General features: G+C 44.4%; 1 pseudogene; it reads right to left on the bottom strand.

Annotated features, from left to right (window-relative positions):
• Window positions 1-12381, bottom strand: part of LOC129527067 (serine/threonine-protein kinase PAK 2-like) — a 35895-nt pseudogene extending 23514 nt beyond the window's left edge.
• Window positions 12382-23711: the final 11330 nt, after the last annotated feature.

Raw genomic sequence — 23711 nt, 5'->3', positions numbered from 1 at the left:
AGGTATCTTTCATAATTCTCAATCAGCTTATTAAAAAGAGAAAAACTAGATGGCTCAGTCCTCTTGTGTTTAACTGTGATCAAATCCCACAATGTCTTCAGTCATAGTAGAGTTCACAATGATAAAGTTCAAATAAGCTTACCTGCCCCATTCCTCCCATACTACTTCCTACAGCTGCCACTCGTCTTAGGAGCTGGAGCCAGTTAACCACCCACTTTCTCAATGGTGACTGTGACTTAATCCTTCACAAGACATCCAATGAAAAATAAAGACTTTAAAATAGCAGTTTTTGGCTGAGCGTGGTGGCTCAGACCTGTAATCCCAGCACTTTGGAAGGCCATGGGCGGATCACCTGAGGTCAGGAGTTCAAGACCAGCCTGGCCAACATGGTGAAATCCCATCTTTACTAAAAAATACAAAAATTAGCTGGCTGTGGCCAGCTTGTGCCTGTAGTCTCAGCTGCTTGGGAGGTCGAGACATGAGAATCGCTTGAACTTGGGAGGCAGAGGTTATAGTGAGCTGAGAGCGCACCATTTCACTCCAGCCTGGGTGACAGAGTAAGACTCTGTCTTAAAAAAAAAAAGCAATTTTTCCTACTTATAAAAGTAATACATGCTCATCGTAGAAAAATGGGAAACTATAGAAGAATAAGAAGCAAAAAAGCCACATTATCCCACCAAGACAGAAATTAATCACTACTAATATTTCCATTCATGGCAATCCAGGGTCTCTTCTGTATATAAAAGTGTATTAGTTCATTTACCAAACAGGATTTTAAGTACTGCAGAACAAGAGGGAAGTAGCATACTAATTCTTTGGAAGACTAATTTTCTTCAGTGTAAAGAAGTTACACTTACTGCTGAGTAAGTCAACCATACGTACAGGAAACTGGAGAGAATGACAAAGGTGAGGGAAATCATGCCTGCTTTTTCTTCATTCACTCACAGCAAACCATGGAGTTCATGTTTTGGGAACCATTATGTATGCAAAGACCAACTAATGAGTATGTTTCCTTTATAAATAGCAGCGTACTAAATAAACAAATACATACATACATATATACAAATATACAGTCTTGCCACAGGAGTTACACACACAGTGAAAGGAATGACATTAAGAGTATTTTTTAAATTATTATACTTTAAGTTTTAGGGTACATGTACACAACATGCAGGTTAGTTACATATGTATACATGTGCCATGTTGGTGTGCTGCACCCATTAACTCGTCATTTAACATTAGGTATATCTCCTAATGCTATCCCTCCCCGCTCCCCCCACCCCACAATAGGCCCCGGTGTGTGTGATGTTCTCCTTCCTGTGTCCATGTATTCTCTTTGTTCAATTCCCACCTATGAGTGAGAACATGCGGTGTTTGGTTTTTTGTCCTTGCGATAGTTTGCTGAGAAGGACGGTTTCCGGCCTCATCCATGTCCGTACAAAGGACATGAACTCATCATTTTTTATGGCTGCATAGTATTCCATGGTGTATATGTGCCACATTTTCTTAATCCAGTCTATCATTGTTGGACATTTGGCTTGGTTCCAAGTCTTTGCTATTGTGAATAGTGCCGCAATAAACATACGTGTGCATGTGTCTTTATAGCAGCATGATTTATAATCCTTTGGGTATATACCCAGTAATGGGATTGCTGGGTCAAATAAATGGGATCTAATTAAACTAAAGAGCTTCTGCACAGCAAAAGAAACTACCATCAGAGTGAACAGGCAACATACAGAATGGGAGAAAATTTTTGCAATCTACTCATCTGACAAAAGGCTAATATCCAGAATCTACAATGAACTCAAACAGATTTACAAGAAAAAGACAAACAACCCCATCAAAAAGTGGGCGAAGGATATGGACAGACACTTCTCAAAAGAAGACATTTATGCAGCCAAAAGACACATGAAAAAATGCTCATCATCACTGGCCATCAGAGAAATGCAAATCAAAACCGCAATGAGATACCATCTCACACCAGTTAGAATGGCGATCATTAAAAAGTCAGGAAACAACAGGTGCTGGAGAGGATGTGGAGAAATAGGAACACTTTTACACTGTTGGTGGGACTGTAAACTAGTTCAACCATTGTGGAAGTCAGTGTGGTAATTCCTCAGGGATCTAGAACAAGAGTATTTTTTTTTTATCACCATGAAAGTATCTTAAGAGACAGTAAAGGGATATGTGAAAGGTTGATCTAAAATTCATGACCTCTTCCACAAAAATAGTTTCTGTGCACATAAGATGAAGGAAAAATCTAACCACGGAAAACGTAACTGTTGATTTTATAATGCTATAACTTATTTACACGTATAAATAAATATGCAGGAGTTTAAACAGTCCACAAATATTGATAGCTTACTCTGTACCAGGCAATGTATTAACTGCTAGGGAGTAAGGGAGAGAACAGCCACCAGTCCCTATTTCTGCAGAACTTTCAATCTGTCTCTTGAAGTATGATGTCAAACACTAGGCATGTGGCCTCAAGCAAGTCACAACAGTCCTGATTAAATGATGATCTCAAATCCTTGTGATGATCTAAGAAGATATATGTGAAAGTAGCTTATAAATCATGTTACCTAAAGTAAAAAGAGATATGTAGCCATTTGTGCAAAGCACTGTTTATAGCAATCATCTTCAATATAAATTATCTTATTTATTTATTTATTTATTTTTTGAGATGGAGACTCGCCCTGTCACCCAGGCTGGAGTGCAGTGGTGTGATCTCGGCTCACTGCAACCTCTGCCTCTGGGGTTTAGGCCATTCTCCTGCCTCAGCCTCCTAAGTAGCTGGGACTACAGGCACCCACCACCACGACTGGCTAATTGTTTGTATTTTTAGTAGAGATGGGGTTTCAACTGTGTTAGCCAGGATGGTCTTGATCTCCTGACCTTGTGATCCGCCCACCTTGGCCTCCCAAAGTGCTGGGATGGCAGGTGTGAGCCACCGTGCCCGGCCTCTCATTTCTTTTAACTGGCAAAAAATAATCACTCAAGTTGCTTAATATAATCTCTTTTGACAGTCTCTAAGATTTTGATATTATCTTTCTCTGCCAATGACCCATATGAAGTAACTGAAATTAATTTCCCCATGATGGGGGAGAAAAGATTTGTTTTTTTCTAATACAAAAAGCTTTATTTCCTGATTTCATAATTTATAGGGGTTAGGGGGCAGGCAGCCACAGATCAAAAGCAACTTATTCAAACTCAAGAAAAAAATTATCTTTTAATCTAAGAATCACCATGGAAAGTTTGTTATAGGCTCAGGCTAATCCAAATAGTTAGTGACAGGTTAACTGTGGTACTTTGAAAGCAAAGGAGAGCAAGTAGCAATTATTCTTCCCTTCACTCAGTCTCTAATACCTAACCTCTTAAAAAACAGGGAGATATATATTATAGCCAAACTGCTTTCCAAAAAACATAATTTTTAAAAACATGCTCTACACAATATCAACTGTTTGTATCTAAAAGAAATAGACTACTTACATTGCTTTTTATCCTACGATTTATCCTTTTCAAATTCAGCCACCTCAATGATGCAAAAAAGTATCAAACTGATGCTTTAAATTTATTTTTGCCCTTATTGCAGATACGACTCTAAAGAGCATGGGAGGTATTTGTTTGTTTGTTTGTTTGTTTCTTTGTTTGTTTTTTTGAGATGGAGTCTCGCTCTGTCACAGAGGTTGGAGTGCCGTGGTGCAATCTTGGCTCACTGCAACCTCCACCTCCTGGGTTCAAGAGATTATCCTGCTTCAGCCTCCCGCGTAGCTGGAACTACAGGCGTGTGCCACCACGCCCAGCTAGTTTTTTATAGTTTTGTAGAGATGGGGTTTCACCGTGTTAGCCAGGATGGTCTCAATCTCCTGACCTCATGATCCACCCGCCTCGGTCTCCCAAAGTGTTGGGATTACTGGCGTGAGCCACCATGCCCAGCCTAGCATGGGACATTTTAAAGGCATTCATAATCCAACTAAACTGGACCTCCTGCAAAACTAGTGAAATGCCCAAAAACAAACATCTATAAATGCCCAATATTAAACCTCAAGGGCCTAAAGCAGTAGTATCCAAAGCAAGTATAACATACCTCCAGGAGATCGGGCATGGTGGCTCACACCTGGAATCCCAGCACTTTGGGAGGCCGAGGCAGGCGGATCACTTGAGCCCAGGAGTTCAAGACCAGCCTGACCAACATGGTGAAAACCCATCTCTACCAAAGAATACAAAAGTTAACCAGGCATGGTGGCACACACCTGTAATCCCAACTGCTCAAGTGGCTGAGGCACAAGGATCACTTGAACCCAGGAGGCGAAGGTTGCAGTGAGCCAAGATTACACCACTGCACACCAGTCTGGGTAACAGAGCAAGACTCTTGTCTCAAAAATATGTATATAGATTATATATTATTATATATACATATATATTATACATATACACACACACATACATATACACATGTGTGCACACACACACACCTCCAGGAGTACCCAAGAAGCCCCAGGGTAAAAAAGGAAAATATTTGAACTTTATTTTTAATTATCATCCTTAATTTTTTGTTTGTATTTTAAAGTCCGCAATAATCAGTTACTATATGTTTATTACTTGTAAATTAAATATCTAAGGATTAAGAACTGATGCTCAATATTTTTCTTTTTCTCTTTTTCAAAGCAACAACATGAAGTTGTATCAATTTTTTTTCTGACTTCATTCTTCCCATCCCATCAGTTTTTTGTTTTTTTTTTAAAGAGACAGGGTCTCACTATGTTGCCCAGGCTGGAGTACAGTGGCTGTATTCATAAGCACAATTACAATGAACTTTAGCCTTGAACTCCTGACCTCAAATATCCTCCTGCCTAAGCCAACTACGTAGCTGGGACCACAGGACCATGTACCACACCTGCTTAATGCTCAAAAGTTTTTGATGATGGGGTAAGCAACCAAAGTTTGGAGACCACTTGTCTACACGACTCATTGTCACTGAACTTTCATTTTTATCAGCTCCCTCCCAAGAGTTAAGCTATGGAAGTAAGTCCTGATGCTGAAAAAGAAACAGAAGAAAAACTGTTTCAAACTATTTTGAACTCCCAACAAGCTAAAGATGACAAATCACTAGCAAGAATATATGGAATTGAATACTAATATGCTGTTGACGGGAATTTCAAATAGACATCCTATCTAAAGGGCATCTTGAGTACATCCACATTTAAAACACACATACCCTTTGACCTAATAAGCCCTTTTTTTTTTTTTTTTTTTTTTTTTTTAGAATGAGTCTCACTCTGTCGCCCAGGCTGCAGTGCAGTAGCTTAATCTGGGCTCACTGCAGCCTCTGCCTCCTGGGTTCAAGTGATTCTCTGTGCGTCAGCCTTCCAAGTAGCTGGAATTATAGACCCTTGCCACCACACCAGACTAATTTTTGTATTTTAGTAGAGATGGGGTTTCACCATTTTGGCCAGGCTGGTCTTGAACTGCTGACCTCAGGTGATCCACCCACCCGCCTTGGCCTCCCAAAGTGCTGGGATTACAGGCATAAGCCACCATGCCTGGCTAATAAATCCGCTTTTAAGAATTTATCCTGGGCCAGGCGCGGTGGCTCAGGCCTGTAATTCTAGCACTTTGGGAGGCCAAGACGGGCGGATCACGAGGTCAGGAGATCGAGACAAGCCTGGCCAACATGGTAAAACCCCATCCCTACTGAAAATGCAAAAAATTAGCCAGGCGTGGCGGTGCACGGCTGTACTCCCAGCTACTCACGAGGCTGAGGCAGTAGAATCACTTGAACCTGGGAGGCAGAGGCTGCAGTGAGCCAAGATCATACCACTGCACTCCAGCCTGGGTGACAGAGTAACTCTGTCTCAAAAAAAAAAAAAAATTATCCTAAGGAAATAATAGGACAATTCAACGCCCAAACAAGTTCATCACAGTACTACTTTAAGAGAAAAATTGGCAATATCCATTAACAACACAGAACTGCTATAAACTATGATGCATCCATATTACAGAACACTAAATACTCATTTACTCATTAAGAGAATATCAATTTTACATGGAAAGTTGTTCTTTTTTAAGGTATTTCAATAGTATGTATAAGAAAAAAAATGAAAACACCAAACATCACATCCAGATGGGATTACAGGTTATCTCTACTTTTTTTAAAAAAGAAAAACATTAAAACTGTTCTGGGCCAGATGCATTGGCTCACGCCTGTAATCCTAGCACTTTAGGAGGCCAAGGCAGGTGAATCACCTGAGGTCAGGAGTTAGAAACCAGCCTGGCCAACATGGTGAAACCCTGTCTCTACTAAAAATACAAAAATTAGCCAGGTACGGTGGCGGGTACCTGTAATCCCAGCTACTCGGGAGGCTGAGGCAGCAGAATTGCTGGAACCCAGGAGGCAGAGGTTGCAGTGAGCTGAGATCACGCCACTGCACTCCAGCCTGGGTGACACAGTGAGACTCCATCTAAAAAAAAGTTCTGTAGCTTTCATAATCAGAAATAATTTCACTTTGAAATTTAAAATGAGATTAAGTTAAAACTCCAAATTATTGTCCTGTATCACTTCCAAAACTCTTTGTAAACACTCTGTCTTCCCATGTCATTTGTGGATCAGTCTAAATACTTAATCTAATATTTGGTTTATCTCATGGAAAAATGATAGGCATATAATAAACACCAACCCTGTTTCAAGTTAACCATCTTGTCTTTGTACCAATTCTTGCCAGTTATGTCATGATTTATCAATATACTTATAACTTCCTTATATTTTGCCAGATTATAAATCTATGAATAATTCTGAAAATTATTCAGAAATTTCTATCTCTCTTCTGCAACTAAGTTACAAAAGTATTAACTACTTCGGGAGGCTGAGGCAGGGAGAATCACTTGAACCTGGGAGGCGGAGGTTGCAGTGAGGCGAGATCATGCCATTGCACTCCAGTCTGGGTGACAGAGCAAGACTCTGTCTCAGAAAAAAAATATATATATGTATTAACTACTAAAGAAATTAGATTTAGACCCCAGATAAGTGAAATCAGAAAAGCTTGCTACCATCTGTCATAACAGAATCATTCTGAATATCTATAGTTATCAGATCAAGACAATACCTGTGTGGTTAACAAGTACTCTACACTCCATCTTAAGGGAAAAGAGTACTTAAGAAGATTATTATAGCATAAGTTTATGTGCTTTGTTCATTAATTCAACAATTTAGAACAAAGCTATGAGGTATTTCACCGCTAACAGAATAGCTTTAAGGTAACCCATCTTCACAATTTTCTCTTTGTTTTCATTTGTTTCATGCCTTACTATTTTATAGACAGTCATTCTATCGGCATTGCACAAGTACTATGTCCCTAAACAACTACGACCAAGTTTTATCACGACCCAAAAGAAAAAATAACCTTCTAGGCCAGGTGCAGTGGCTCATGTCTATAATCCCAGCACTTTGGGAGACCAAGGCAGGAGGACTACTCAAACCCAGGAGTTCAAGACCAGCCTGGGCAATGTAGCAAAACCCTGTCTCTACAAAAAATGAAAATAATAATTTTTAAAAAGAAAAAATACATTTTACACGGCAACCAAGTATACATACATAAACATATATTTTAAAAAGAAAGGTTTCCCAAATCAATATTTACTTTTACTTTACACAATGTACTGACATATTCTTTTTAAAAATGCTTTTTAAAATAAGTACATTGATTTCATTACCCTATGACACTGCCACCTGCTACTTAAAAATGTAGCCTTAAAACTTTATGCAGAGTGTGCTAAACTCCTTGCTCCTACCACCTTCTCCCACGGCTCCAACATAAGAAAATGGGTGAAATCTAGCAAGTCTATTCTAAGTACAGACCTTGGCATAAATGTGAGACACCCCAGGTTCCTCTGAAGTCCCTGCAACATTGTGATTACTCTGACTGGCAGACAGGATACATTTGCTGAAAGGTTTCTCCAGCCAGACTACAGAAGCAGAAACCTTTTCTGTTGCCATATCAGTGATATTGCTAAATCCTGCACTTGACAATGTGGACCAGGTTTACTACTGCTCCACAAGCCAATTCTTCCAAAAAATAAAACAGGATTCCAATATAATAGGATTCTAATACCAGACCCTTACATTTTTTGAATACTTTTCATACACATTATTCCATTGCATTCTCCCCCTGGCAGTCTGTTAGAAAAGTAGAGAAGCTGCTCTTCTTCCTTTCATTAATGAAGGAATTGGAGCTCAGAGGGGTTACGTGGCTTGCCAGAAACAACACGGCTAATGAAGAATACAACACAGGCTTGAACCCAAGATTTACTCATCTATCCACTTTTATGCTACAATTTTCATTTTTAATATCTGATACAAGCATGAACTTAAAAAGTATATTGTTTCTAGATACAAAAGCAAAGACGAAAGCATGATATCAATATTGATGATACCAAAAAATTAAGATTAAAAATAGCAATGACATGTTAATAATTTTGGAGGCCTCTAAAGTTACTGGCAGTCCTAGTTCAATCCAATATGAATCTGATATCATCTTATATCTTCAATCAATGTTACATGATTATAAATTTATGTATATATTCACCATAGAAAATTACAGAATTGGGTGGTAAGAAACAACTACCTATATAAATTGCACATACTCCCCCAAACCATTCTCAAGTCTTGTGGCTTCACACTAAATTACGAAGTTCCCAATGTAAAACCTGATTTGATTTCAACACTAAGCGAATTACAACAGCATAAGCATGTTCTTACTACATAATACTTGCAACATACATTCAATTTCCGAAGCACTTTTGGACAATGTCTAAAATCCATAAGCTAAAAGCAGAACCCGACACACAATCTTGTTTCTTTTAAATGGCAAAGGTTAGTCTACCTATATGAGATGAATACCAAATAACATAATTAGAACTTATTAAAAATTTACAGAATCAGGCTAGAGAAACTACTTGAGGTCAAAGACTATAGGCCCTTAATTGTATAGATGAGAAAATTGATGCCCAGAGAAGTTAAGTGACATTCCCAACAGCAATTAATGACACAGATGGAATCAGAATATATGTCTATCTGTCAATCCAGAACTTCCCATTATTCTATATTACCTCTGCATTTAATGTGCTCTTAAAAAAGTCACTAACATCTAAAACACTTAAGACACATTAAGACTCAAAAACCAGGGGACACAACAATGTTCACGACGGTCTTTAGAAAACAATTTCTTAAAGGAATCTCAAAAATTCCAAACAACAAGCACTGAAAGCTGGCTCTTTATTTTTTTAATTTTCTTTCCTATCCAGAGCCCTACTTGATCAAAAACTGGCTCTTTAATCCATTGCAAATTATCAAGTAGCTTTTAATAACTAACACGGCCATAAACCACCATAACTGTTCTTTTTTCCATATCAATACTATTCACTTACTAAAAAAAAAAATCTGAGGGTATAGAATATGCTGATAACTGTGCTGGGTATTGGCGACACCAGGGAACAAAACAGACAAGGCCTCTGGCTCTTCTAATGGACAGCTGGGTGCAACTCTCTAAAAATACTACTTTATGATTTGACAGGATATTTACCAAAGTCCTTCACTACTCTACACAACTATAACAACATTTTCTTCCACCTCTTCCAAACTTATAACAACCTTCACCACACCCCCTCTAAAACGTGAATACGTCCTTTGGTAACTCAGCATTCTACTTTACTAAAGAAGGTGTGAACGTGTTAACTAGAACTACAGCAGATTTTTAAACTGACTTTACCACTCCTCATGGCCTGCGGCAAATTTCAAGAACTTTTCACAATCTGTAGTAACCCTTCCTGGTTCACAACCCTGATCTCAAATGACTGCTAACACACCCATCCTACCCTCCACTAGAAATCTGAGTCAGATGGTTTAGGAGCAACCATGTTAGGGAGCATCTTCAGTGGACCCCTTTATGAGCCAGAAGCTGACTTACTCCCTCTCCTCTGTTTATTTCCTCTGGATTCTTGTGTATCTCTGGATACAATGTATCTCCAATTAATCAGCATCTAATTTTATCAAGCGTGTTCCTGATAACTTGTGCACAAATTAACTTTTGGCAACAAATCTGTTTCACCTACATAAATCCATTATATTTTAAGAGATGCTCAATTTGCATCCTTTAAGTTTCTCATGCTTCCCCTTCTCCACTTCTTAAATTCTTAAAGAGCTATAAACAAAAGCACCCTTGGAAGCCATAATTAATGGGAAATCTTTGGAATACCCAACCTAAAGCAAAAGTTCACATGCCTTGCTGACCACAATCATTCAGGGAGCTTTGTAAGGATGGATTCCCAGGCCCTATCCTCAGAGATTTTAATTCATTAGGTCCTGCATAAGTTTGAGGAACTTAGGTAGTCCATAATATTGCTAATGACCAGCCTTAAACTAGACAACCACTGAAGAACCTGGCCTATGAGCTGAGAAACTTGGGTTCTTTTATGGCTGGCCATTAACGACAAGTGGGGCTGTACCACTGTGCTGGTCACTTGAAGTTCTCTGAGTCACCTGAAAATGAGGGAGTAATTGGAGCCAAAAGAGGTCTGTCTTCATAGGCAGCCAATCTAGAATTCTAGAATCCTCCAAATTTAGTTGAATATCACATACTATACTGGGTTACTCAAAACAATGTCATTCTGGGTGGGGGTGGTGGCTCACGCCTGTAATTGCAACACTTTGGAAGGCCGAGGCAGGTGGATCACTTGAGGTCAGGAGTTCCAGACCAGCCTAGCCAACATGGAGAAATCCCTGTCTCTACTGAAAATACAAAAATTAGCCAGCCGTGGTGGTGCACACTTGTAATCCCAGCTACTTGGGAGGCTAAGGGGGGAGTATTGCTAGACTCCGAGAGGCGGAGGTTGCAGTGAGCAGACATCACACTACTGCACTCCGGCCTGGGCGGCAGAGCGAGATAACGTCTCAAAAAAAAAAAAAAAAAAAGTGTCATTCTGTAAGCTCTTCTAGCCTGCCCAAGTCATAGGCCCTATAAAGGGAAGACTCTCTGCACGCCATCAATGTCTCCTGTCCTACTGAACAGCCCTGAATCTGAAAGGGGATGGTCTCCCACCACCTCTCCATGGACAAATCATAAACATTTAACATTTTAAAAAAAATCATCTCCTGTAATTCAACCCAGGCCTCTCATGGCATTACCATTCACATAAGAGAAAGTTGAACCTCAACTGGAAAAGTATATGGTTTGGGGGTGTTGTTTTGTTTGTTTGGGTTGTGGAAAAATAGATGTCAGAAAACAAAGTGGATATCAAGATACTAGAACAGTAAGAATTTAGGCCTGGGTCTGGAAACGACATTTGAACATCAATATGTAATAGTAGTTCATGTCCAAAACTCACAAGTGAGATTATCAAACTCCAGGGGAGTCTATTAATGTGGCCATAAAATCTACCCCATAATTTTGACATAACTTTTCCAGGCCAAAATACGACTCACATCATCTTATGGATCCGGAAATGCCATACATCAAGCAAAATTTCTACCGGACAAATAACACCGTAATCATTTGCGGAGCAGTCTGACCAGTGTTCCCTGAGTTATGCCAACCGCCCCCAACCATCCTTCCCACCTAAGTATTACCAGGTCAGGAGGATGTCCTACTGCACGTTCAGGCGGTCGCTCCTCCTTTCCACAAGACCCAGGCCCGCACCGTTCGCCCCGGGGCTCCCATGGCCCCCGACCTCCAGTCTCCAGCAACGATGGATCCCCACAGACCAGGCAGGGGGCGAAGGGCGCACACCCACCTCCCGGGAGTCAGTGGGAATAACCCCGGGCGCTCCCAGGGTACGTCCCACACCCGGAGGCGCACGGGCCCATCCCCGCCAGGTCTGGGCAGGCAGCCGGAGCCCGGGACCCCGCCTCCCCCGCACCTAGGGTCCCGGCCGAGCTCGACCGCTGAGGTCCCGTTCCCACTCCCACTCCCAGCGCCTCCCCCTGGCGGCGGCGGCCGCCCGGGACGCCCCTCCCCGGGCGCTGCCTCCTCAGAGGGTGACAGCCGCCTGGCCGGGGCCGTACAGAGGCCGGCCCTTCCTCCAGCTCCTCCTCACCCCGGGAGGAGACAGGGGACGGGAATGGGGTTCTTACCAGGCAGCAGGACATGGCAAGGCCCGCCACGGCACAGCCTCCTCCTCCACCATCTCACCAGGCTCCCTGCCAGGCCCGGCGCAGGGCAGCGACTGAGCTACTAGGGCGTCTGGTCCGGCTGCTACTCCGCCGCCGCCGCCGCCGCCGCCTTCTCACAACCACAACGACACTGCAGCAGCGGCCACACAGCGTGCACTCCCGACGCCGAGCCGGGCGACGAGCGGAGACGCGCGCGCACGCTCGGGCGCTGAACCCGGTGTCCGGGAAAGGGGGCGGGTCTCCGCCTGTTGGACGGGGGCAGGGCCTGGACAGGTGGTCACGCCCCAGGAGATAGGCGGGGCTGCAGCCCAGACGAATACCTGCGGCTGGGGAGAGGCTCGCGAAAAAGCCCAGCGGAGGCAGAAGGGCTAGACAGATGGGAATTGGGCGCAGGAAAAGCGATGACAAAAAAAAATCTGGAAGAAAACCAAAGGTGGTCCTACAAATATTTAGGAGGCGTCTTTCCCTGGGCAACACATGGCTCACTCTACTTACCAGAAAAATAGAACAGTGGTTATCTTTCACCTGCAATTGTGGTCAGGATAAAACCAGTTTAATATAGTGCAAGTAAATGTAGTGTTTTAGAAGATGTATTCAGGATACAATTTCTTTTTTTTTTCTGTCGCCCAGGCTGGAATGCAGTGACATCTCAGCTCACTGCAAACTACGCCTCCCGGGCTCAAGCGATCCTCCCACCTCAGCCTCCTGAGTAGCTGGGACTACAGGCGCAGAACATCATGCCCCGCCAATTTTTGTATTTTTTGTAGACACGGAGTTTCTGCCATTTTGTCCAGGCTGGTCTCGAACTCCTGGGCTCAAGCAATCCACCCACCTCGGCCTCCCAAAGCGCTGGGATTAAAGGCATGGACCGCCGCACCCGGTCCAGAATACAATTTCAAGCTGATTCAACTTCAGCTCCTAATCAAAAGCTTAGCGGGAAGAAGTGAATTTTCAAACAAAATAACCCCCTCCCCCCAAAATTGTAACCTACCCACACTAGCCTGCAGAATTCCACAAACCAGGATTGCATTACCGCAGGCCGTAACAGATTCACCTCCTCTGAGTTGCCTTTTAACATTCTACCCTTGACTTTTCTGGAAACTGTCTGGGAGAGCTAGTCAAATGAAATCTATTCCTGCATCTGTTGTAAAGTTTTTCCACAGCACTTTCTGAAATTTATTTTCAATGTTTATTGTTTTTTCACTCCACTTAGAATGTAAAAGCTACTTGAAGATAAGGATCTTGTTTGTCTTGTTCATCACTATTTCCCCAGCACCTAGAACTGTGCAGGCTAAGTAGTAGGCAGTATAATTTCTTGATAGCTGGCTGGGCACGGTGGCTCACGGCTGTAATCCCAGCACTTTGAGAGGCTGAGGCGGGTGGAACACCTGAGGTCAGGTGTTCCAGACCAGCCTGGCCAGCATGGTGAAAACGCGGATCTACTAAAAATGCAAAAATTAGCCGTGCATGGTGGCGGGTGCCTGTAATCACAGCTAATTGGGAGGCTGAGGCAGGAGAATAGCTTGAACCTGGGAGGCAGAGGTTGCCATGAGCCAAGATTGCGTCACTGCACTCCAGCCTGGGTGACAGAGCGAGACTCCATCTCAAAAAAAAAAAAAATAGCTAACATTTATTCATAAAACTCATCTAATTGAATCTTCATAACTTTAATAGGTAGACGCCGTTATCTCCATATTACAGATGAAGAAAGTGAAGCACAGAATAAATTGCATGTATTAAAACAAAATTCAAACCCAAACCCAGCAGACAACAAACAAACAAACAAACAAACACACAAAAAACCACTGTACTCTCACCCACCAGGCTGTACTGCCCAGTGCATGACACAGTAGCCTGAAATAAAATCTCAAGTAAGAAATTACTTTAGGTCGGGCGCAGTGTCTCATGCCTGAAATCCCAGCACTTTAGGAGGCCAAGGCAGGTGGACTGCTTGAGCTCAGGAGTTCCAGACCAGCCTAGGCAACATGGCGAAATCCCACCTCTACAAAAAATACCAAAAAACTGGCCAGGCATGGTGGTGCGTGCCTGTAGTCCCAGCTATTTGAGAGGCTGAGGTGGGAGGATGGCTTGAGCCTGGGAGGCAGACGTTGTAGTGAGCCCTGATTGTGCCACTGCACTCCAACTGGGTGTCAGAGCGAGAAAAAAGAAAGAATGAAAGGAATTACTTTAGAGGTAAATTCTCGGAAAGCCCTTGCTTTACTATCAGAAAAACCAGTGCGCTTCCTGCTTTTTGTTAACTCTTATGCAGCTGGTTGTGTCTGTCTTTTCACTCTGGCTTCCAGAAAGCCCAGGGCTAAATGTGAAGCTCAGCAATGACCCCTGCTTGGCCCCTAAGGTCCACTCTTGCCTCGACTTTGCACCTTTATTTATATGTTGCTGTCCTGATTTTCCCTTTCTGTTATATGACTGTAGGCTTTATGGAATGGGAGAAGAAATAGTAAACACATAAAATTGATGAATGACTTAAAGACTTTTATTTTATTTTTGAGACGGAGTTTCGCTCTTGTTGCCCAGGCTGGAGTGTAATGGCAGGAACTTGGCTCACTGCAACCTCCGCCTCCTGGGTTCAAGTGACTCTCCTGCCTCAGCCTCCTGAGTAGCTGGGATTACAGGCATGAGCCACAACACCCGGTTAATTTTTTGTATTTTTAGTAGAGACAGCGTTTCTCCATGTTGGTCAGGCTAGTCTCGAACTCCCGACCACATGTGATCCGCCCGTCTCGGCTTCCCAAAGTGCTGGGATTACAGCTGTGAGCCGCCATTCCCGGCTTATTTTTATTTTTATACTTTATTTTATTTTCACACAAGGTCTCACTCTGTTGCCCAGGCTGGAGTGGAGTGGCTCACAGCCACCAGGTGATTTGGGCCCACAAGTCACCCTTGCTAAGAGGCAGAGTCCAGAGCAGAACCTGGGTAGATGCCAAGGGCAGCACTCCCTACTCCACACATGGGTTTCTTTCAAGTAAATCACCAGCCAGGTGAGGTGCATACAGCATCTAGGGAGATGGGACACCGTGTTGTCCCCTCCTTCAGCCAGGAGGCCCCACACTGAGCGCCACTGTCTCCACTGTCCGATGCTACAGGAGAAACGTTTCCTGCTGGTTAAGGAAGTAGAAACTGCAGATCACTTTTCATCTTATTGGAAATCGCTCTTTGACACTTTTGTCTCATCTTCACTCAGTACACATTGACTCTACCAGCAATAGCGTAAAAATAAACACAGCTTAAGGAAATAGGAACCCTTTATTCCTGGGACTTAAAAGCTTGACTTTCTCCAGTAAGTCAATTACCAGTGCCCACGGCAGGAAGAGCTCTGATGCCAGGGTTGACAGCACGCTGGAAAACCGGAGGAGTGTTTGCATTTCTGGGGCCTCAAGTAATGAGAAGTTCTTCCAAGAACACTGACAGGGGTATTGTTGCCCTATTTTAGAATTATTACTGTGAAGATCAGGGAATTTCAGGCGGTTGAACTCATGCCACAGCACCTGTGCTTTTCTGGTAGGGGAGGGATGGAGTCCAGCTCAGGAGTCCCCCGTCATGGGGGAAAGCACTGTGATGGGATGTCTGTGGGGGAATTAGAACCCTATAGCAGATGGGATAGGGTGGGGAGTCTACATATTTTTATTTGGATGCTTTGATGGAGTAAAGTTCCAAACCAAGCAAGTATCAGGCAGATGGCAGTCCAGGCTGTGGTGCTGTGCTGTGAGGCTGGGAGTCCAGGCAGGTCCTGTGTTCACTGGTCACTTCCACAGCCTGAAGCCCCTCGGAAGGACATCTGCACAGAGGCCTGCTAGTGACTTCAGGATGCTGATGATGCCCTCAAGGTGAGAGCCAGAGAAAATCCCATCAACTCTGTCAACCAAGGGCGTCAATGGCCACGTGTGTGGTTTTCTCCTGCAAAGAACAAGCCAGTTTGCAAACCATGCTTTTGAGGCTAGAAAAATGGCTGTATTCCTTCAGTGTCTCCTGAAGGCTAGGTCCCCTGAGAGTTGATTCAAATACTGTATTCTCGTAAAATATGGTAACATTTAGACCTGAAAAATGGCCTGGGGGATAATCTTATCAAACCTCTGATGTGGTTATTTTGTAACTGATTATATTGAAGGCTGGGGAACAAAGCCATCTGGTGCCAGCATCCTAGCTGCTCTCTCTCCTCCAGGGGCTTGCCTTGGTTGGGGGCCTTTCCAGCAAAATTAGGCTGAAGAAATGAGATTTTAGTTAAACAAAGCCCACTGTTGCTTTAAGACAAAATGTCAAAGTTTTAAAAAATGTATTAACTTGTTCTTTTGGCCAAGAAATCAATAGATGCACTTCCTTTCCACTGTGCAGGCACTGAGCTGACAGAGGAGTAAGAGCTTGAACCATCTACGTGGTCTGAGTGACCACATCCTTCACTTGGAGCCCTGTTCTACAGCAGATAATTCTGAGTCACCCCAGCTAATGGCCGTGCACAGCATCCTGATGCTCTGATTAGGCTGAGGGGCTTGTGGCGTGGTGGCTAGGCTGTCTCAGAGAGCACCTGAGGCTGGGTGGACCAGGCTGACCCAGAAGAGGGCAATGGGCCTTTGACAGGGACTAGCTGGCTACTATCTGCCTCTTCTGCAGTTTGGGACACTTAGGGTCATGGGTGAAAGTGTTTTTCCACATATAGTGGCCCGAAAGGAAAGGAAACTCATGCCAGTGTTCAGAAAGTGTGCAGGTTTCTCAGGTAACATTACTGCAGCCACTGATGTCTAATCCAAAGAGCTCTGAATGCTTGCCATAGAGATTTGTAGTTTTAATACTGAAGCCCCGAATATTCTGATTTCCTCATTAAGACCGACCTAACATGAGCTATGCAGTCAGCTAAGGTATCAACGGAAGGAAATTGCCAGTGTTTCCCTCTTATTTTCCTCTGAGGTCATCTGAAAACAACCGCAGTGAGGACAGAGTTCGTGCGGCCCTGATGGCTGTGTGTTCCCAGCTCCAGGCATGCACTAAATATTTAATTCATTTGAATATAAGTAAGTTAATGAATATGAATACATTAATAAATTAATTGGCATATTTTTAGTCCTGTTGCAGTTTCAAACTCACCGATTTATCCAACTTCTTTGCACTGAGTTCTTATTCAAGTGAAGTATTCCGGTCTTGTGACTAGTACTTCTGACATAGTAATAGAACAACTAATATTTATTTAGAACTTTAGTTTACCAAGCACTCTACATTTTATTTTATTATTTATTTATTTATTTATTTTTAGTAGAGACAGGGTTTCACCGTGTTAGCCAGGATGGTCTCGATCTCCTGGCCTTGTGATCCGTGCTCCTCGGCCTCCTGAAGTGCTGGGATTACAGGCGTGAGCCACCGCGCCCAGCCTACATTTCATTTTTACATTTTGTCTTTACAAACCCCCACGAGGCAGGCATTCTCCTTACACACAGTGTTAATTGGTGACACAGGGCTCAGGGGTTTAAATGGTTTCACTGTAAACAATGTAATCTAGTAGGATGTTGCTTTCCTATTTTTCCTAATACTACCATGTTTAGATGTGGGCGGCTGAGTGGGAGTATATGATTTCCTGTGTATGTATAGATGTAACCCACGCTCATAGGCGGAAAGTTCTGCAGGCTGAGAAGTGAAGCCCTTTGCTGAACAACCACCAACAACATTCTAGGACCCCCACACCCTTGGTTCTGCAGGCTATACCCCTCCCATCTGCTTGCAACCAGAAAGAAAACTCTGTGGTTACTTTTCCCTTTGACAATAAGCCGCGGTTCTCTTCAACGTTCTCCTGGGGACTTGGGTCAATGTTCTCATATGCAAATGTTAGCCAGGCCCAGGGTTATTGTTTCCCCTACCCCTGCAGATTGATCATGGCATGCAACTGCCCCATATTGTTTTTTGGTCAACCCCATCAGCATCCCATCTGCTGCTATTGCCTCTGGCCAGCTTCTCGCATGGTCCTGACACGGTGCTGTCACTCTCACATTATTTGCACACATTGTTTACCTATAGCTGGACACATTGTTCATAGGAGCCCAGCTGGTAAAGTAAAAATATTCCAAGACTGTGCTGATAAGCTACTTCTTCCCTGCATCCTGGGCTGGTGAGAAGCTAAAGAGGAATGAATGCTCTGCCTCTGAAGAGGCCACACTGCAGAGAAGAGGAGGCAGAGATGCAGTTGTCACAGTCCCAAGACCCTGCCTGGACCTGGTTTTGCAAGCCGAGGGAAGAGCTTTGCACAAATTCTCACTGGGAGCATTGTCAGGGCTGCAGCCACATCACTTTTTTTTGATATGAGTCCTTTTAACATTAGCTATGATGTCAAAAAAGATGAAATTGAAGTTGCCAACATCTGGTGGAAGGCAAAAACCAGTGAATTTCTACCCAGGGAGAGTTCCTCTGCAGGGTCCCCGCTTCTGGTGGCCTGGAGTTGGGGAGGCCTCTGGAGCAAGTCAGGGGATTAAATTCTGGGTTTTCTTCCATTTTATTATTTTCCTATTTTGACATCTTTGAAACATGGCTCAGCCTCATGGTGTATGGGTCTTCTGATTGCTTTTGTCTTGATTTTATTCTGACTGAGGGGCAATGGCCACTGTGGGCTCCTCATCCAGGATGAAGAGGGCCCCTCTGTGGCCTGGGTGCATCCATGCTCTTCACGGTGGCCTCATGGATCGTCATACAAAGGGTGATCTCAGTGATGAGCTTGAGCCTACCCAAAATTAAATTATATGGGTTTATAAGATTCCTCCTCAGGATCAGTATCATCAGGCCTGTCCCTGCTGGTAGCAAGGCCATCTTTATAATGTGCTGTCATGGTGGTAAAGGCATCACTCACTTGATGGAGATCCCGAAGACCAGCTGTACTCGAGAGAGATTTAAGCTAAGTTGCCTGGGAGTCCTTGGTGCTTTTTCGAGGTTCTACTGAAGACAATGCCATCATCCAAGTATCTCTGAATGCCAACATAGCTCTTGCCTCAGGAGCTCTGAGACCCGTGTTATCTATTTTTGAACTGGCCAAGGCCCCCCACAGCAAGGAAAGGGATGCTCTTCCCATCCTTGTCAGCCCTCGTGTCTTGTATTCCACCCCACAGCCTCCTAGCAAGCATCTCAGTGTCTGCAGGTGAGCATGGCTGAGTTCAGTCTTGCTTACTGCAACTGTAGACATGAGGTCTGTGGAAGTAAGAATCCTCTCATTTGCTGACTGGCATTTTGTTTAAGTCCCATGTCACTAATCTCTGGCGAGACAATCCTCTTTGCGTTTCCTGGTGATGGACTTGAGTGATTTCAATGTAAACAGTGGCTCCACCTGGGAGTGTATCCCCTTCCCACGGTGAGGGGGTGCATAACCCCTGCCAGGTTTCTGCTGTCCTCTCATCCTCCCACTGGGCTTTTCCCCTGCAGATGGCATGGTGCCCACACTGCCTGCAAATGGTCACTCTTGCTTGTCCCAACACCACCTCCACTGCAGCTTCCAAGAGCCCTAGAAGGGCCGGGCCCTGGCTGAGCACTATTCCTAGGCCCTGGATGGTGGGTGTGGAACTATGTTCTCATCAAGGTTATTTCCTCTTCTATTTTCATCATGTTAAGTAAATCCCTTTCTCATCATAAAATGCCCTGGAGAGAACAGATGCATAGCTGTGGAGTCTTGTTCTGGGATATGTCAGGTACAGGCTCAGGTGTGTGGAGGCTACAGGGGGTGGACATGAGTGGTCTTTCTCTCGCTGTGAATCGCATGTTTTGTGCCAGCCCAAGGGTTCTGTGAAGGAGAATCAGCCATTTACCTGGCTGAGTCTAACCCTGGGATGGCGACAGCCGAAACCCCAGCTCCATTCCCTGACCTTCCCTAGGCTGCCGCATGGGTTCCCTGGCACTGTCACTGGGCTAATGCCTTCTGTTTCCTCCTGGGGTGTGGCCAGCCTTTACTCATAGTTTCTGCCCATTCCACATCATTCTGCCTCCCACCCTTGGCTTTTTCAAAAATCTGAGCCAAGCGTGTGCAAGGGGTTAGAAACATGCTGTCCACAGGGAACTAAAATACACTGAGATGAGAAACCAGCAGCACCTGCTTTGGAGCTGTCACACCTGGGAACTGAGAAGCAAACTCTCAGAGATGCCTGGAAACCTTGGGAGCACACGAGTTCTCTGCATATATTTCAGTTGCAGATGAGTTTCTAGTCAAAGTAAAAAACACACGAAGGGCATTCATGTTTCCAGGAACAGAAGCATCCTGTCTGATTTTTCAGAGGTGAAGGGAGCAGTCTGAAGGGGCCGTGGCATAAGTGTGTCTACAATCAAAGCTCACAGCCAAGGCCCTGGGGGAGTTTCAGGTGTACCCCAGGGGGTGCGTCCCATCCAGCACTCCACTGACAGGGGCCTCGTCTTTATTAAATTCTAGGCCTTTCCCTGGGCACTAGTTACAAAAAGTGGGTTCAATGAACCCTAGGTTCTGTGGCTGCCACCCATCTCAGGGTCGCACAGGTAATGACTGCCACCCCCTCCACCTTCTGCTGAGGGTCCTGGTGACCCCCTGGTGGTGTAACCCAGGCCCTCACCCCTAAGGGGCCCTGAGCCTTGCTCACCACAGAGTCCTTGGTCTAGGGCTCCCGCACTTGTCCACATGCCATCAAATGCTGTGTACCCAGAGGTACTTGCGTGGAGCCCCTCCTTCCCCAGGCAGCATAGCCCTGCTTCTGCTAACACCACGGTCCAGGTGGTACCCATTTTTCTGCCTGCAGGTCCCATGGAGGAGCAGCTTGAGGACAAAGCAGCACCCGGAGCTTGTTTTTTCAGAGAACCTGGCCCAGCCCTGGCTAGAAGCCCCACAACTGTGGAAACCAGGGCCTCCTGCTTTTCAGAGCCTAGATATGCAGGATATAGATGCCCCTCAGAGGTCCTGGGTGTGAGGTGGAAGGTTGGGGGACACTGGGCTTCCTACTGCTGTGCTCCCATTGCCACATCTTCTACCTAGTGGGACAAGGCAGCTAGCAAAGGTGACAGATTCACCCAGACACTGTGTACTCCCACATCCTGACCTGGCACCTGAGCCACACTGCTGGGTCTGAAGCTCCCAGGAGTGTGTGTGTGCTGTGACCAGCAGACCTATGGCATGTGCCGTCTTCCTCCCTCTGTGGTGTGAAATCAGTTCCTCTGATGGTGTCATGTGAGGTCTTGTCCTGATGGGTAGAACTTTCTATAAACCATCCCATGGCCCCGGGGAAAGGCAAGCTCATCCCTTCAGGTTTAGCTGTTTCTGTTAAATGCAACCTTGTCCTTCCCAGGGCATCAGGGCCCCGTGCAGTTGTCCCAGCCTGGCAGGAAGTCCCCTTGAGGACTGTGTGGAGGGCGCAGCCTGGGCCTGACTCGTGACCCTGGCAAAGAGCAGGTGAGCCCTGGGGCTGACCACCTGCACTTTCTGTTTGGTGGTGGGAAATGTGGGGCAATATTTCTTGCGTTTCCTTTAGAGAGCATCTCCCAGCCTGCCCAGACAACCAGACCCCTAAACATGTGACTTGTAGGCAGGGCCTGGCTCTCTGTGGTGCTTTTCTGTGTCCTCCAAGCACCTGTGACTCCCAGGCTTCCAGCCCTGCCAGCTTCCCCCATCTGAGCTCCTGATGCAGGGTGAGGACTGTATTGTGGCAGACAGCATGCCGGTTTACACAGTTCTGGGATGAAACTGTAGGTATACATTATTTTATGTCCCGAGTAAATGAATCCCATTTATGGATACTTTTTTTGACACAGAGGGAAGAAAGGCATTGGTGAGATCCACGGGCCAGAGCTCAGCCTGTGCTCAGGCTCTGGCAGCAGCTGTGCAGCTCTGGAGCTGTTGTGGAGTGGGGAGGTGCTGTGTCTTTGCTCCCTGTGTTAAAGGCTTCATTTGTGTCTTTGTTCAGTTTGTTTTCTTTGACGCCTGTTCAGCAATACTGAAAATCAAGCATTCCTAAGAGGTGGAGACTTTGCTTTGGAGCAGGGGCAGGGGCATTGGGTGGAAATGGGGAATAGGTTGATAGTGGGAATTTCATTTTCTGGAGCTCACGTGCAGCCTCTTGATGGCCTCGTCACAAGTTCACCTGATGACCTGAGTGGCCACTGTCCTTCTCCTGAGTGAGTTACGTGCTTGCCAGGCACATGAGCAGTGCATGCTCACATTTTTCAAATGAAGGAACTGAGAAGGGTTTGTCAGCAGATTGTAAGCCTGAAGCTGCCAGTGTTTGGTCCACAGTAAACCACATGTGGAGAGCTTAAAAAAATTGCCCTCAAATCTGGCAAGAAAATAACAGTAATAAATTAAATTATTACTGTGATACACATGTTTCTTTCATTACAATTAGATATATTACACATATAACTAACAATTTTGCAGAAGTTTCTCATCTATCAGTATTTATTTATTTTTTTTGCATAAGTTTCCAAGGAATCCTAATGATGGGGACTGTCTCTTTTAAAATTAAATTGTGTAAATAACTCCCAGAGCCATGCTGATAAGAAACAAAACAAAACAAAAAGAACTAGAAACATGAACAAACATTGGATTTCTGCTGTAAAGAGGATGCAAAGCAGGCCTGCCTGCTGCACCTCCCCAGAGCTAATCCTTGAGCCAAAAGAGCTTCCTGGTGAAGCCTCGCACTCTCTGTAACAGGGCGTGGGGGGACCAACACATGCGGGCTCCAGATTAGACCATCTTTACCTAGTTATGGGATTTCAGTCACGTCTTTTAAATTCTTTGAGCTGCAGTTTTCACATATGTAAAGTGAAAGTATTTTTAAAATTTTAATTTGTGTTATGACCTTGTATAAAGTTAAAATAGTACATTTGAAAGCATTGTAGCTGAAGTCAAACGTTCACGTGTGTGCATGCAATGGCTTCTTAATTATTTTAGGGCTTAACCTGGTTTTACTGGTACTGTTACTAGCACTGCTACTTCTCCATGTCTCTGAAGACTATGAAATACTTAGAACTTAAGCAACAAGAAGCACCTGTCAAAGGGTTCTATGGCCGATGACAGATTTGACACAGCTGGATATAGTAATATGTTCGATGGTGCCCAGATCATTGCTAAGCAGAGACTTCATGCTATTCTAAGTCGAAAGTGTCCCTAGAATTCTGAACCTGCTGAAGCAGCCTTCAGAACTGAAGTTGAGAAAAGTACATTTTCTTTTTTTTTTTTAATTATTATTATACTTTAAGTTTTAGGGTACATGTGCACAATGTGCAGGTTAGTTACATATGTATACATGTGCCATGCTGGTGCGCTGCACCCACTAACCCGTCATCTAGCATTAGGTATATCTCCCAATGCTAACCCTCCCCCCTCCCCCTACCCCACAACAGTCCCCAGAGTGTGATGTTCCCCTTCCTGTGTCCATGTGTTCTCATTGTTCAATTCCCATCTATGAGTGAGAACATGCGGTGTTTGATTTTTTGTTCTTGTGATAGTTTGCTGAGAATGATGATTTCCAATTTCATCCATGTCCCTACAAAGGACATGAACTCATCATTTTTTATGGCTGCATAGCATTCCATGGTGTATATGTGTCACATT

Source organism: Gorilla gorilla, chromosome 16 (genome assembly GCF_029281585.2).
Source record: "Gorilla gorilla gorilla isolate KB3781 chromosome 16, NHGRI_mGorGor1-v2.1_pri, whole genome shotgun sequence".
NCBI lineage: Eukaryota > Metazoa > Chordata > Mammalia > Primates > Hominidae > Gorilla > Gorilla gorilla.
Note: the sequence above shows the minus strand (reverse complement) of the source record. Positions and strands in the feature narration are given on the sequence as shown.